A 15906-nucleotide genomic window follows, 5' to 3' on the forward strand; every position below is an offset into this window, starting at 1 on the left:
GTTTAAAATTGATTTAGTATTTTACTAAATCAGAAACAAATGTCAGAAAATAGAAAATAGAAATAAAAGACAGAGGAGAGAGAAACGGCTTACATGGCGCTCACCTGACATGGCCCAGCACGGCCCAGCCCACCAGAGCCAGGCGCCAGTCATCTCCTTCCTTGCCAGGAGGACGACGGCATTGCGCACGCACAGGAGGCGAAGCCACCTCCTGCTTCCACCTCCTGCTGCCTCCCCCGTCCTGACTCGAGCGCCACGGAGACGCCCGCAACCCCCTGGTCACTCTCCCCCTCTCTCCCGTGCCTAACCAGCGTCTGTCCCCCTTCCCCGAGCACCACCGAGCGAAGCTCGTCGCCGCCGCTCACCGTCGCCATAGCTACTGCCAACGCCGAGCCCCGTTGCCGTGTCCCACTGGTCCGCCGTCGAGTACCGCCTCACAAAGACGAAGGTCACATCGCCGGACTCCCTGTGACGATGCCTCCGAGCTCGTCACCGCCGCATCTACCGCCGGACTTCGCCCGTCAATCTGCGTCGTCCAGTGCCTCCCCGAGCTCAACGACGGCGCCGTTTGAATCTCTGTGAGCCCCGCCATCATCCCCCCTTCTCCCCTAGTCGTGGTCACCCTCTACGCAGTAGCCCCACCATGGCCGAGAGCTTCTCACCACCATTCTCGTCCATGCTGTTGCTAGCAAGCCCTAACGACCAAACCAAGCTCGTAGACTTCTTCCACGTGCTGCGTAGATGCCTCTACGCTGCTCAGCTCCCTCGCCCGCGAGCGCTAGCCCTCCCAGCCGCAACTACCGAGCTTCGGCCGCCACTTTTGCCATCGCCACCATCGATTCCGGTGGCCTCGCAACCTGCTGCTTCTCAGTTGCCGCAGCCGTGGCCGCTAGGGTGGATGCCGCCGCGCTTGTGTGCTCGCCGACGCTGAACTCCGGTGAGATGACGTGGCCTGTCATTAGCAGCTAACAACCCCACTAATTAACCCCTCCAGTGACACCGACATATGGGCCCCATGCCCTTAATTAACCATAGTATAGTTTCTGATTAGTTTTAACTAATAACAGCGGCCCCACAAGTCAGAGTTGACGTGCTGACGTGGCCGTTGACCGGACCCACCTGTCTGTGTCACTAACTGATACTGAGTCGATGACACATGGGTCCCACTGTCAGGTTTAACTCTGGTTAGGCGTTGTTGACCTGCTGAGGTCAGCATGACCTAATGCTGACACAATAAGTCTTTTTCTGGATTAAACTTAATTCAGAAAATTCCAGAAATTAGTATAAACTTCTAAAATTCATAGAAATTCAACCGTAACTCCAAATGAAATAAGTTATATATGAAAAATTATCAGAAAAATCCAAAGAATCTGAATATGGTATTTTCATGCATGTTTGAACAAGTTAACCTCACTGAATAGGACAATTCATGATTATGGAATAAATGCTAATTGGTTTTGGAGTTGGAATTTGCTGTAGGTTTGAATTCCACTGCAATGAATATGAATAACTGTTGCACTCGGTCAATTCAGTACCTTACACTACTAGGAAAAGGCCTACTAATGGCGCACCTAATTTGGCCATTAATGGCGCATTAGTGGTGCACCATTAGTAGCACGCCATTAGTATATTTTACTAATGGCGCACCACGGGTGCGCCATTAGTATCTGGTATACTAATGGCACACCTCAGATGCGCCATTAGTATATACAACAGTGCGCCATTAGTATGCCTCCCAGGGGGCCATGTATACCCAGGTGCTTTGGCATACTAATGGCGCACGACAACGAGATGCGCCATTAGTAAGTTCGGCATACTAATGGCGCACTGTTTAATGATGCGCCCTTAGTATCCTTTGGCATACTAATGGCGCACTATGATGATGCGCCATTAGTATGAATATTAGGTTTTTTTTATTTTTTAATTTTCTGTTTTTTGCACAGGTTACAAAATGTATAATTGGACAAAATATAAACAGCACACATCAACAACAGATTCATCAAATACAATAGAAGATTAGTCTCTGAATACAATTCATCATTTTAGTCTCCGAATACAATTCATCATATTAGTCTTCGAATTGAAAAGACCGAACAAAGATAGAACATTATATTACAAGTCTCGAGGCCGCGAGTTTGTCTTCACATTACAAGTCGATATCGATCATCTAAACTACCATCACATAGAAGAGAGCTGCGGTCATCACGATGAGCATCATCACGATGAAACTCGTCTTCATCCGGTTCCTCCAACGCTCCCTCCCCTCTCCCGCTAGATAGCGGGTGTATCTAGATTCGGCCTCGGCCCTAGTGGCGTACCCTTTGTAACTGTTACCACTGAATCAGTGAACCTATCTCCGACACTCCTCCCAGTCGTCGTAGACTCCGGGAACCTTACCCTTGTACACGACATACCACGGCATCGCTATGCATTAGCCAAACGAAACGTTAGTCCAATTCACAGACAATACATAAGCAATATATAAGTATGCAACAGAACGATCGGAAGAGAAAAGCAAGACATTAATAGCATCGATTACATCTTAAGTTGAACGACTCTCGAAACCGAAGAGGCATACTACAAGTTCATTAAATTTTAATTACAACATGAGCCAATCGATGTTTCAGAACTAGACACAGCATCACTGCTTTCGACTCGACTCAAGGGACCGGAGAGTGGATGAAGCCGCCGTCTATCATGGGAGTCATGAAAGAACGGGCGTTGTCAGCCTGCATTTGTAGGATTGTGTCGATGTCACTATTGGACGGTTGATTTCTAAGGTAGAACTGCCCCGAGGTACGAACGACATCTTGATGGATGATTTCCGCAAACTCCGACTGGATGCGAAAGAATTCTTGTCTGATGTCCGCGTCCTGGATTGCCGACACGCTCGCGGCCCAATCTTTGAGTCTACTCAGTAGCAGAAGGTGATGATGGTCCCGTACGATTGCCCGCATGTGATGGATGGCGTAGTAGGAACCCTTTTGACTGCCAGGCGTCTGCTTGACGCAGCAGAACATCGTATTGTGGGAGAACACGTGCTTGCCGTACTTACGAATAGGCCTAGTGAAGGTGCCTCCAGATTTCATGTAGCCGGGGAGAACATCATCAAGAACCTTCTTGACATTTGTGTAGTCTACGTTCGACTGACGGTCCGGGTCAAAATACGTGGCCATGGAATATTTGGGTCTTAGGAGGATGAGCGTGCAATGTGTGTCACTGCAGAAAACATGGAATGTTAAAAGAAAAACGATCGAAATCTAAGAATTCATATGTTACGGGGCGGTTGAGGGGAGGACTTACTCAGGAAAGTAAGGCACGAGGAAGTTATCCTTATCTTGGTTTGCCAGAATGACGCCTTCGAGGTAAGAACTCACGACTTGCCGGTCCCCAGCACTGCCCAAGATCTTGGCACACATGTAGAATGGGTCGACTATCACGATGTCCGGGGTCTTGTCGCGAATGATCCGCATCTCCATACTCAGCAAAAATAGCCGAACGAAGGTGTAGTGCAGCGGATGAAGGTTCAACATAGCGTGGATGTCATCAAACCGCAGGACGATCGTACCCCCGATGGAGTTATCCACAAAGCCCTTGCCCTCTAGCACCTTGGCCGCAAAAACCGGGTATGCCACATCCTTCTCTCCGAGACGCCGCTTCTCCAAAGAAAGAACACTGTCATGCAGACTCCGCATAGCACCGGTTGCAGCATCGAGCATATTTCTCGGTAGCATCGGCCTACCCGCCACATGCACCCTCCTCGAGATATCCTCAGGTGAAGGTGGCCCGTCCTGAGCATGGATCGTACTCGGTGCCGGCTGGCCCGCACCCTTGTTAGTCTTTCTTTTGCGTGCCTTCTTCTTCTCCTGTAATGGGACCGAGTTCTGCTCACAGACCGCCTTCTTGAGTGTGTTGGGGCTGATCATATTTTGCACCTCACCTATCTGAGGCTCGGTGAAGTCGGCAGCTGGAGGCGTCTCCTGAGAGCTGAACTGCAGACGACGCCTGTTGCAACTTGGCTTCTCCGCGGTACCAGCTTGATCGCGCATGTCTTTTGTTGGGTTGGGTTCTTGAGAAGGAGGCCCCATGAAGTCGCCACCGTACCCATGATCGGCAAAGTACTGATCGACGTTGGCAAATGTATCGTCGTCGTCGTCGTCGTTCTGATCCTGTGCCATATGCATGTTTGGATCCAGTGGCATAGGGATGTCCGGCACCGTTGCGGCGGTCTTGCCATGGGGCCGACTTGGCGGCGGCACGACTGGCGGTGTTGTCTTTGGGGTGGTGTCCCCCGCCCCCAAACGAATCTGGCTCTTCGGCCAAAGCAGGGGCCAGCTCAGGCAAGCGCTGAGGGTCATCACGTCATCATCGTCGGCCCCGACGGGTCGAATCGGAGGTAACAACTCGTCGCAGCCTGGCAGCACCCGAACCAGTTGAACCCTAAACAAGTTGGGTGGCATCTGGGTACCGTGGAACAAGGGGTTGCCTGGTTGAACGATTTTGCCCTTGGCGACATCGACCAACTCGTTGTTCATGAAGTGCAGGAGAGTGCATGGAACGTCGGCGGCGCCCTGCGAAAACATGTAGGGCGTCAGGGATGCCCAGTTAAAGGCAAGGAGATGAAGTCCTCGGCCGAGAGAGGCTTAATTAGTTACCGTGATGATGGCATCGAGCTCGGCTAATGTCGAGGCACCGCCAACGGCGGGCGTGCAGTTGACGGAGGGGCCGCTTGCTGCAGAGGTGCCGGCCGGCGTACACCCGGGTGCATTAAGGTCCCGTGCCGCCTCCGCCGGAGACACCAATGCCGCCTCCGCCGGAGACACCAATGGCCCCGCCATTGCGTTCTGCGAGTTGCTGGCCGTGAAGCTAGGAATCGGGGGCGGCCCCTATTCGCTGCCCGCAATCCACGCACTAATCCCCTGGATCAAGGTAGGCACAATGGCGGTGATCGTCGCTCCGAGTTGTTGTTGCACTTGCTCTTGGACAATCTCTGGAATCCGCACCACCTGTGCCCTGAGTTCTTGAACCTCGCGCGCCTGGCTTTCCGAGCTGGTCTTTTTCTCCTTTCGCCCACCAATGTTATAGTATGACGACCATTTTGTCGACAAGCCTTTGCCGGCCACACGACCAGCTGACGTCGTCTTACTGAGCTTATCCTTGTTCTTCATTACATTCAACGCCCTATTTAGAGTGGTGTCCCAAGGGTTTCTCTTAGTCGACCCCGCGCTACTGCTTTCAGTCGCCTGCGGAAGGAATGTGAACCATTTAGAAATTTGGCTTCATTAATTAGAATGCAACCATATGGAGCTAATTACGCGGGGGTGTATTCCTTACCAGAACAAGCTCAAGCACCCTGGTCTTCGGATCCGTGGTAAGCTCCTTTGTTTTCGGGTCCTTCTTGTACCGGGCCCTGACAAAGTTCCTGGTCTGCTTGTCACCGTATTTATCGAAGAGGGGCGGTAGGCCTTGCTCGGCACGGTCCGCCTACTCCTTGTCCCATATAGGCTCCGCCACTCTGTAACCGCCGGGACCGAGTGTGTGTTCCCCTAAGTTCAGCTCCCGCATTTCTTTCCCCGACTTACTTGATTCGGAGCTTGTGGTGCTCGAGCAATTGATCTTGAAGTCGTTGTAGTCATCTTCGGTGATCGAAGGATTTTTCTCCTTGATCTTCTCATAACTCTCACCTTTCTCGATCATTCTCTTCACATTGCTTTTTCAAGTAGACAGGGCCGTGCTCATCTTCGTGAGGGCAGCATTGTTCACTTTATTCCCTTTGAGGCTTGTGTTTTCAAATTCAGCGGGGAACTTGTATCGTTCGTGCAGCTTCGTGAAGAGGAGGTTGCGCAAATTCCCTCGGTCAGGATGCATGAGGTTCTCGGTGTTGATCGAGACGATGCTCCGGAGAATGCACCCGAGCTGAAGCGAGTACCCCTTGACTATTCATTCGGGCGCCGTTGGATTCCCGTTGGAGTCCACTTCAGTAACTTCCTCCTTGAGGGTGCGGAGCACGATCGGGCGCCGGTCCTTCCGTTGCCTCTTTGGTTGGCTGCCATCTGTGCGTGCGCCGCCATCATCAGTGGTGGCATCCTCGGCAGCACCATCAGTGGTGGCATTAGAGGGGTCATCCTCGGCGGTACCATCAGTGGTCTCAGGATCGGTGGGGAAGGCGGCGTCCTCATACAAGTGAGGTTGTTCCTCCATCTCCTGGGACAGCTCCCAGAATTTCTTGCCGCCCGAACCCCCGGCCTCATCGTTGTTGGCCATGTTTCTCTATAAATAGGAACAAAGTTTAGTCAAAAAGTTGGTTATTGTCAAGGAACAAGATCTCTAAGTTGACCAAATAACCTAATTCTCGAGGAATGTCGCCAAAAAGTTGGTTATTGTCAAGGAACAATTGAGAGATGTTTGTGATATTGCCTAGGTGTTTTGGGATAGATACTATAAGTGTGTTGTTGCTAAGGTCCAAGTCCACGTTCTCAGGGTAACCTAGTTCTTGAGGGGTGTGTCTAGAAAGTTGGTTGCTGCAAAGATACAAGGTTGTGAGTTTGGTCAAATTGCCTATGATGTTTGTGATATTGCCTTGGATCTTGAAGGCACTGTTGCATGATGCAGTGGTATAGCCAGCATGGGACCTCATCTTTGCAGGCTAATTTTCTAGATTGTAACACTGGGATTTGTGCACAAGCTAAGCTAGCTAAGACAGTAGCTTCCTTGCAAGCCACAAAAGACAAAGGAAAAGGGGTGAAAAGGGGGAGATGGTTAGCTTTGATGAGCAGGCAACATCTTCCTAACCCCCTTCTTCTTGTCTCCTCTCACTATCTCTCTCACACACATGGCAAGCAAGGGTGTCTGAGTGTGTGAAAAAAATACTAAACTAATCCAACCACTAAAGCAAATTAATTTTTATTTCGGTTGAGAATCGGGCACCTTCTAGGTCAAGAAAATTGGGCATGACCTTTGCTAATTTTCTTGACCTTGGAGTGCCCCATTTCTCAACCGAAACGGAAATTAATCAACGTTTCAGGAGAAAGGGGTCATTTTAGAAGATCACAAGTAGCAGCAGCATCACTTGACAAAATCACAACTAGCAGCAGCAACTCGCAGATAGCAGCAGCAGCATCACTTGACAAGTAGTACAGCAGCAGCAACATGCATGCACTGGTCCATGGCACAAAGTCCATGACCCAGAACAGAGCACTTTACTAAAAATGAAGAAGAAAAAAGGCATGCATGCACTGGTTATAGCAAATCATCACTTCTGAATCAAAACACCATGCTGGTGTAGCCATAGGCCCACATTAGTCTAAAATCCTGCTTTATTTTTCACAACAAAAAGGTCAAAACAACAATAAAAAGGAGAGCCCAATCTGGTCTAATTGATCCTTGGAAATTATAGAATGTTCATCTATGCATGGAAAAACAACAATTAGGACAGAGAAATTACTATGCAGCTAATAGTCTTTAAGCATTGACACACAGCTAAGGTTACAACCCAGAAGTGATGGTTAACACTTCTAATAAACATGGCAATTTTAAATTATGACACACAATGCCATAATTAATCAAGAGTTACTACTACAGTACTCATGTACTCCATCTTACAGAGTTACTCCATCACAGCAACAACAACCTTGCAGATCAAAAATGATTTGTGTAATCTGGTTGGTACTCTTATAGTTGCATAAATTGAAAAAAATTTGATCTGGGTTACAGTATTGGCAACCTTGCATTTCATTTTATACAAAGGAGCTCACAAAGGCCATGTCATGCTTGGCAATATTTGTTTACTGAAACTAAATGAACATTTTACTAGTAGTGTACTGATAGTGTAATCTAGCTATTGTACTGATATTTTTGTTTCTTTGAACATTTTACTGTCAATAAAAATGATGTACTGCTGCTTTCAGTTAATTCAAATTAGCTAAAACCTTTTACTGTCAAATAGTGCTAATGTTTACTCTATGAAATAAACTACTCCTCCTCTCTTCTCTTCTCCAGTTAATTAGGAATAGTTTTAGAGGTAACTAACTGAAACTATTTATCATGTTGACAACAGTAGCATGTGGACCTATCATGGTGATTTCATATCAAAATAGAGGAGTACTCCTATTCATTTGGAGAACTCATACAACAATTGTTATGCATCAAACTTGGGATCAACAGTAGCATGTGGCCTTATCATTCTGGTTTTTGGATGATTTAGTTAATCAAATTCCTCAATTGAGGAACACCTGGACTTGTCATTCCGGTCTTGGGATCAACAGTAGCATATGGACTTATCATTCTTGTTTCTGGATGATTTAGTTAATCAATTTGACATCAATTGACCTGGTTTTTGGATCAATTACAGTTGCTGCTGCTGTGAATCAACTATACAAAGGCCCAAAATTACACTAATAATTACAGTGTAAAAACCATGGAAATACACAGTAATTCCACTAAAAATGCCACTAGCAAATACAGAGCAAAAATCCAGTAGAAGTACATTGTAAACCCACTAACATTTACACTTTACAGTGTAAATTCCACTAACAATTATAGAATGACAAAACAATATATTTATATTACAACATATATAAAGAAATCTCCGAATATGGAGATCTTGTAATCAGAAGTAAACACAAGCAAGCTTCAATCCAGATAAAGGCAGTGGAGGCAAAGGCACTAAATCAAAATAGACACCTTAATTGTTTGTGTCCTACATATGTACACCGAAACAAGAATATGAATTAGCAAGGTGTTCCATGTATTGGTTGAAAACAGAATTATGTTAGTGTCCTCAAATTATGCAGAAACAGCAGTTGACCACTCTACTACTCTAGTTTGTGTTCCAGAAACAACAGGTATGTCCAACCAATGGAGTGCACTGACTTTAATTTTCACGCTATATGACACCCAAACAATATTGGGGATTTAAGATTAGCTATAATCGGTGCGCCGGGAGATGGGATGGGAGGAGGGAAGGGGATAGGGGTCGGGTCGGTAGCTTACCTTGGAGGAGCGGGCTGGGGTGGAGGAGGCGGTCGGAGAGGATAAGGATGCCGGGGAGTGGGGCGCGGGGAGGATGTCGGGGATGAGGTCCGGGTGGTGGTGGTGCTCCGGCGACGGTGGTGTGGACGGGGCGGCGTCCGGGCGGCGGGGCAGCGTCGAGGTGGCGGGGCAGCGGCGTCGGGACGGGGTCGAGGCGGCGTCGGGGCGGCGTCGGGGCGGCGGGGCAGCGTCGAGGCGGCGTCGGGGCGGCGGGGCAGCGTCGAGGCGGCGGGGCAGCGGCGTCGGGAGAGGAGAGGGGAAGGGGATCGAGGGCGAGGGCGAGGGAGAGAGAGGGGATAGGGAGGGGCCGGGAGGAAATATGGATGGGGGCAATGGCACAATACTAATGGCGCACCACCCCTCGGTGCGCCATAAGTACATCCATACTAATGGCGCACCTCACCGTGGTGCGCCATTAGTATTTTTTTTGATTTCTGCTCGAGCCAACAGGTTATCTTCCACCTGACCTGATCCACACCAAGTCCCCTCTACTATCTCGACTGGTCAGCAGCCAGTTCTTACACCAAGAGGTCCTGGGTTTGATTCCAGGCTCCACAAATTTTTTTTATGCATTTAAAATGCTGTTTGATACTTATTTGTGTTTAAATATGTTCAAACTTGTTTAAATCATAACAGCAATATTTTTTTTATAAGACAGTAATAATTTTTTAAATAATATCATCAAACAGTAATGCCGGCGGAGCGGGGGAGGGTGCGCAGGGTGCGGGGGGTCGGCGGCGGCGGTTGAGTAGGGGAATCAAGGGTGTGGGGGGTCGGCGGCGGCGGCCGGTGGACCGGGGGGTGCTCGGCGGCGAGGGGGACCGGATCTGGCGAGGTGGGATAGCGATCGAGATGGAGGGGGATCGAGATCGAGTGTCCATGAAATTTAAAAATATTCATGATAGTTCAAAAAGTGCCCATGAAATACAATCGAGAAATGAAGGCTACGATTTAAATACAATCGATCTTAGCTAGCTATCTGTTCACAATCTTCTTGCCCTTCTTTTTCGCAAATGGAGTTCTTCTGTGGAACGGACGTCCTTTAGGTAGGGTGGTCCTGCTTCTTCTTGTGGTGTATGCTGCTACTTCATCATCGTCGTCATGTTCGATCCTCGGGTCGCCGTACTTGTCGAAGTCTTGCTCATTGGCTACTCCATCCATTCCGATGATCTTCCTTTTGCCTCTCCTCACGACAACACGACTGGGCTTTGACGGGTCGGTAATGAAGAAGCATTGGTCCAGTTGGGAAGCCAGTACCCATGGCTCATTTTTCGCGGTGACGTTTGCACCCGCGGTCTTGGATTTGGCTTCGGGTATAACCATGGTGGTGAAATACCGGCCTTCTTTTAGGATGCTCTTGGCCCATCTGACACGGAACATCGGGACCTTCTCTCCAGCATAGTCAGCTCCCAGATCTCCTCGATCCTTCCGTAGTATCTGTCCTTGTCGTTACCGGTGTAGGATTCCATCGTTACCCCGGAGTTCTGATAACCATCGCTCTTCATGTCCTTGGCCTCGGTGTAGAATGTGTAGCCGTTGATATCCTACGCCTCATAGGTCATCAGGTTGTGCTCGGCGCCCTGTGACAACGCGAATATGAGTTGTTCTTCCACGGAAGAATCCTCATGTAAAGGGTACGACAGAAGCTTCTGCTTGAACCAACGCGTGAAACATGAGTTGTGCTCTTTGAGTATATCTCCGTCCGTCCTCTGTTGGCCTCGGTCATTGTACGTCTTCTTAATAAAGGTTTTGTGCTCTACCACCCAAGGATCGACCATGTCTATGTGTTGTAGCACGACTAGGTTTGCTTTTTCAAAGTCGGCGAGTCGACCCTCGAAGTCGACATGCATTTCGCGACGACCCTCATGGTGACCCCATCCAGCGAGCCTGCCGAGGTGCCTGTTGACGGGCAGACCAACGGGGTTCTCGATGCCTAGATAATTCGTGCAGTAGGAGATGCACTCTTCGGTCAGAAAGCCCCTGGCTATGCTTCCCTCTGGACGTGACATGTTGCGAACGTATCCTTTGATGACACCATTCATCCTTTCGAACGGCATCATGCTGTGCAGGAACGTCGGCCCGAGTAGGATGATATCGTCCATGATATGGACCAGCAGATGCACCATAACGTCGAAGAATGCAGGCAGGAAGTACATCTCAAGCTCGCATAGTATCACCACGATCTCTTCCTGTAGCCTTCTGAGTTGCCTCACGCCAACATACTTCCGAGAGATGACGTCGAAAAAGTTGCATAGGCCAAATAGGGTTTCACGGACGTGCGTGTCCATGATCCCACTGATTGCAACTGGAAGTATCTGCGTCATCAGCACGTGACAGTCGTGAGACTTCATCCCACAGAACTTCAGCTTCGCTGGGTCTAGGTATCTGCTTATCTTCCCCGCGTAACCGTAGGGAAGTTTTACTCCTACGAGGCAGGTGAAAAACTGCTCGATCTCCTCCTGACTTAGAGTGAAGCATGCGGGAGGGTAGTCATTTCCGGTCTTCTTGGCCTTTTTTCCTTCGCGACGACTTTCTGTGTCTTGCTTCGCCTCATCATCATCATCATTATCATCATCATCATCATCATCATCATCATCATCATCATCATATATAGCGTGAAGCTCCTGCCTGATGCCCATTGATTTCAAGTCTGCCCTTGCTTTCGGCCCATCTTTGGTCCTCTCTGGCATGTTGAGCAGGGTACCAAGGAGACTCTCGCACACGTTCTTCGTGATATGCATGACATCAAGGCTGTGAGGCACACGGTGGATCTTCCAGTACGGCAAGTCCCAGAAAACAGACCTCGTTTTCCATACCTTCAGCAGCGGCTCTGGCGCCTTTCGCTTCTTTCCCGGCTCTGGCGCCTTTTGCTTCTTTCCCGGCAGTGGGCAGTCTTTCCAATTTTTCAACAGCTCGTCTATTTCCTCGCCGCTCCTCGTACGCGGGCGTCCTCAGGGTTCGGTTTCACCATCGAACAGATCCTTGCGTTTTCTCCACGGGTCATCGTCGCGAAGCCACCTTCGATGTCCCATGAAGATGGTTTTCGAAGACCCGGGATCTCTATCTAGCTGGCGATACGTTGTGTCATCCATGCACCTGACGCATCCAGAAAATCCGTGGACCACCTGCCCCGCGACATATCCGTAACCGAGATAGTCGTGCACCGTCGTGAGCAGCGCGGCTCTCATAGGGAAATATTCTTTCTCTGCGGCGTCCCACATATTGGCTGGCGTTTTCCACAGCGTGTCAAGCTCCTCTTTCAGCAGCCCCAGATACAGATTGATGTTGTTCCCTGGTTGTTTCGGTCCTTCAATTAGCATACTCATGTGAATGTACTTCCTCTTCATGCACAACCATGGGGGAAGGTTGTACATCCACACAAACACAGGCCAGGTGCTATGTGTGCTTCTCTGGCTGCCAAACGGATTGACTCCATCGGTGCTCGCGCCCAGCACGATGTTCCTTGGATCGTTCCCAAATTCTGGGTCTTCGAAGTTCAACGCTTGCCACTGGCTCGCATCCTTAGGGTGACTCAGCATCTTGTCTTTTTTATCTATCTACGGATCATTTGCGTCATCTTCTCGCTTCTTCTCCTCCCTATCCGCGTGCCAACGCAGGAGCTTTGCTACCTTAGGGTCCGTGAAATACCGCTGTAGACGAGGAGTGACCGGAAAGTACCACACCACTTTTCGAGGAGCTTTCTTCCTCTTCTTGTATCGAGTGACACCGCACACCGGACATATGGTAGACTCCGCGTGCTCGTCCCGATAAATGATGCAATTGTTCATGCACACATGGTATTTCACGTGCGGTAAATCCAGAGGACACACGATTTTCTTCGCCTCCTCCAAACTGGTCGGGCACTTGTTCCCCTTGGGAAGACGTTCGTGCCAGAATGACATGTTCTCATCGAAGCATGCGTCGGTCATTTTGTGTTTTACCTTCATCTGCAGAGCCATGAGAGTTACTTTCAGGTGGGTATCCTCGGGCCTACATCCTTCATACAATGGAGTAACCGCGTCTAACTCAAGTTGATCCATCTTGGCTTTCTCTCGGGCGGCAGCTCTTGCGTTATCCGTCTGCTTGAGAAGCAGCTCTTGAATATGAGGGTCCTGCACCCAACCCATCGATGGTCCAGCGTCGTCTGCTCCGCCGGCATCATCATCTTCATGATCATGCCCGTCGTCTGCTCCGGCATCTTCCTCATCATCAGGCCCTGCATCTTTTACATGATGACTGTGTACAGCATCACCGTCGTGATCATCTCCTTGGGATTCTTCGTCTTCTCGCCCGCCCGAGCCGCGGTGGTTGTCTTGCTGCCCTTCCTCATTTCTTGCCCGGCCCCCATGGATGACTTCGTAGTCATCTTCATCACCTTGCCACCGATAGCCATCCATGAAACCACGCAAGAGCAGGTGGTCCCGCACCTGCCTGGATTTCGGGTCTGCAATAAGGCTCTTCAGCTTGCATCTTCGACACGGACATCTTATCTCCGTCTCGTTCTTTTGAAGCATCTCGGCCTTCGCGGACCTCAAAAACCTATTCACGATGCCTTCAGTCATCATGCGGACCATGGTCGCCTGCGGGGTAGAGCAAAACGATATTTTAGAACCAAGAAAAAATTTGGCATGACTTTCCCTAAAAATAGGACCAAAAAGAATGCTTAATGCCAAAATTCTCGCCGAAACGGAAATGAATCAACATTCTGGCAAAATACCTTTCAAATACCGGTACACCTCCAAACACAAACACATATGCAACACCAAAAACATATGCAACACCACGAACATATATAGATCTAGCTAGGCCATAAAAAGTGCATGTGCACATTGTTGTAGGGAGAACAACATAAATATAGCTTCCCCCCTTACTTACCTATCAAAACAAGGTAATTTAACCACTTAAATTGAATGAATCTATGGTGGAAATGAGGTGAAAAAGAGGAGGCACCTGAGACAAGGAGCAGGTGGAGAGAATGAAGTGGGGGGAAAGTGAGTGTGGGTAGGAGAGGCTGTCCAAAATATCTTGTTGCTGCCCACTTACTAATGGCGCACCAACTCTGGATGCACCATTAGTAATCCAGGTTACTAATGGCGCACCTTCTGGTGGTGCGCCATTAGTAGTTTTGCAAAAAAAATACTAATGGCGCACTGTCCCACAGTGCGCCATTACTAGTTTAAACTAGTAATGGCGCACTGTGGGACAGTGCGCCATTAGTAGTTTTGCAAAAAAGGGAATAAAAAATATAATAGAAAAAACAACATTAGTGGCGCACTTTCCGGCAGGTGCGCCATTACTAGTTACAACTAGTAATGGCGCACTGTGTCTGGATGCGCCATTAGTTTGTTTGGACAGGCGCACTAGTTAAAAAAATATTTTTTTGATACTAATGGCGCACCCTGGGCCAGGTGCGCCATTAGTAGTTTCAACTCTAATGGCGTATCAGAAGGTGGTGCGCCATTAGTATATACTAATGGCGCACCGCTTGTCTGGTGCGCCATTAGTGTCAATCCCATCTATAGCCCTTTTTCTAGTAGTGTTAATATGACATATCATTCATATGTATGTGCATTGCATTGATTGCGGTTCCTTTTGTGTTTGCCGGTGGTTGTTCCCTCTCAGTAGACGTTCGTTCCGACGATGAGTTCGATGACACCGATGAAGAGTTATATCATCTTCATAAGTGCCAGGCAAGGAAAACCCCCTTGTTCATTCCGATACCATCCCACTCTCTCGCTCCTGCTCTCTTTTACCGCATTAGGACAACAACGTTTCAACTGTTACACTCTGCGGTAGCTAAACCCCTTTCCTCTGCATGACCTGTCATTGCCACAATAAATATATGAAACCCACTAGCATGAGTAGGAGTTGTTTTAGCCCTGATGTGCCTACTCATTCATGTTTGTTTGTCATGCCTGCTACTTCTTAGAGTTGAGTCAGGTCTGATTCATCAGGAATGAATTGGAATGGTGATGAACATGTCCTACTGTGTGTGAGCTAAGTGTGTGAACACGATTTGGTAAAGGTAGCGGTGAGAGGCCATGTAGGAGTACATGGTGGGATGTCTCATTGCAGCCGTCCTTAGGAACTGAGTTCTGTGTTTGTGATCCATGAAGAGTTACTACCACACATTGGGTTCCGGTAACTCGACCCCTCTCGACTTATTAATCTACTCGATCTCTGTCCAGGAGTTGCAACTAGTTTCTGGTGTTTGTAGGTAGTGTTAGTAGTCTACCAAGTGGCACCCGGTACAGGTGGGCTTGGGACAGACTAGGCACAGTGGCACGGTGTACCAAGTGGCACCCGGATGGTGGGCTTGGGAACCCTGCACACATCGTTTGGGGCTGTGAGCGACACCCCGGCCGGATCTCGTTGCGGATGGAACCCGAATAGGCGATAAACCTGGACTAGAGACTTGTTGGTTAGTCAGGTCGTGGCCGACTCCCTCGCCAGGCTTCCGCTTGAAGGTTGCCGAGATACACGATGTGTACATGGTGGTAAGTGGCGAGAGCGTGTGTGAATAAGTACACCCCTGCAGGGTTATCATTATCTATTCAAATAGCCGGATTCCTCGGATATGGAAACCTGGACCCCTTGCATAGTTCATAGACAAGTGAAAGTGGATACTCTAAAACTCGCAAGATAAGCGTGAGTGCTATGGATGGCGTTCTCGCAGGGAGACGGGAGCGGATCTATAGTGGTGTATTGGTATGGTGAATTTGCGGACTCCTGTGCGCCACCTCAAAAGAGTTACTTGCAGTCGTAGTTCAGGTTAGCCACTGAGTCAAAGCTGCCTTGCCGCAGTTAAACTCCACCACCCCCTTTGTTGATACCGATGCATATGTAGTTAGTTCTGGTGTAAGTCTTGCTGGGTAC

At 49.0% G+C, this 15906-nt stretch overlaps 1 pseudogene; it reads right to left on the reverse strand.

Moving 5' to 3' along the window:
* Positions 1–797: 797 nt before the first annotated feature.
* LOC147984712 (uncharacterized) lies at positions 798–13604 on the reverse strand (annotated as a pseudogene).
* Positions 13605–15906: the final 2302 nt, after the last annotated feature.

The sequence above is a fragment of the Triticum urartu genome, chromosome 2A (assembly GCF_056163025.1).
Source record: "Triticum urartu cultivar PI428250 chromosome 2A, HENAU_Tu73, whole genome shotgun sequence".
Taxonomy (NCBI): Eukaryota; Viridiplantae; Streptophyta; class Magnoliopsida; order Poales; family Poaceae; genus Triticum; species Triticum urartu.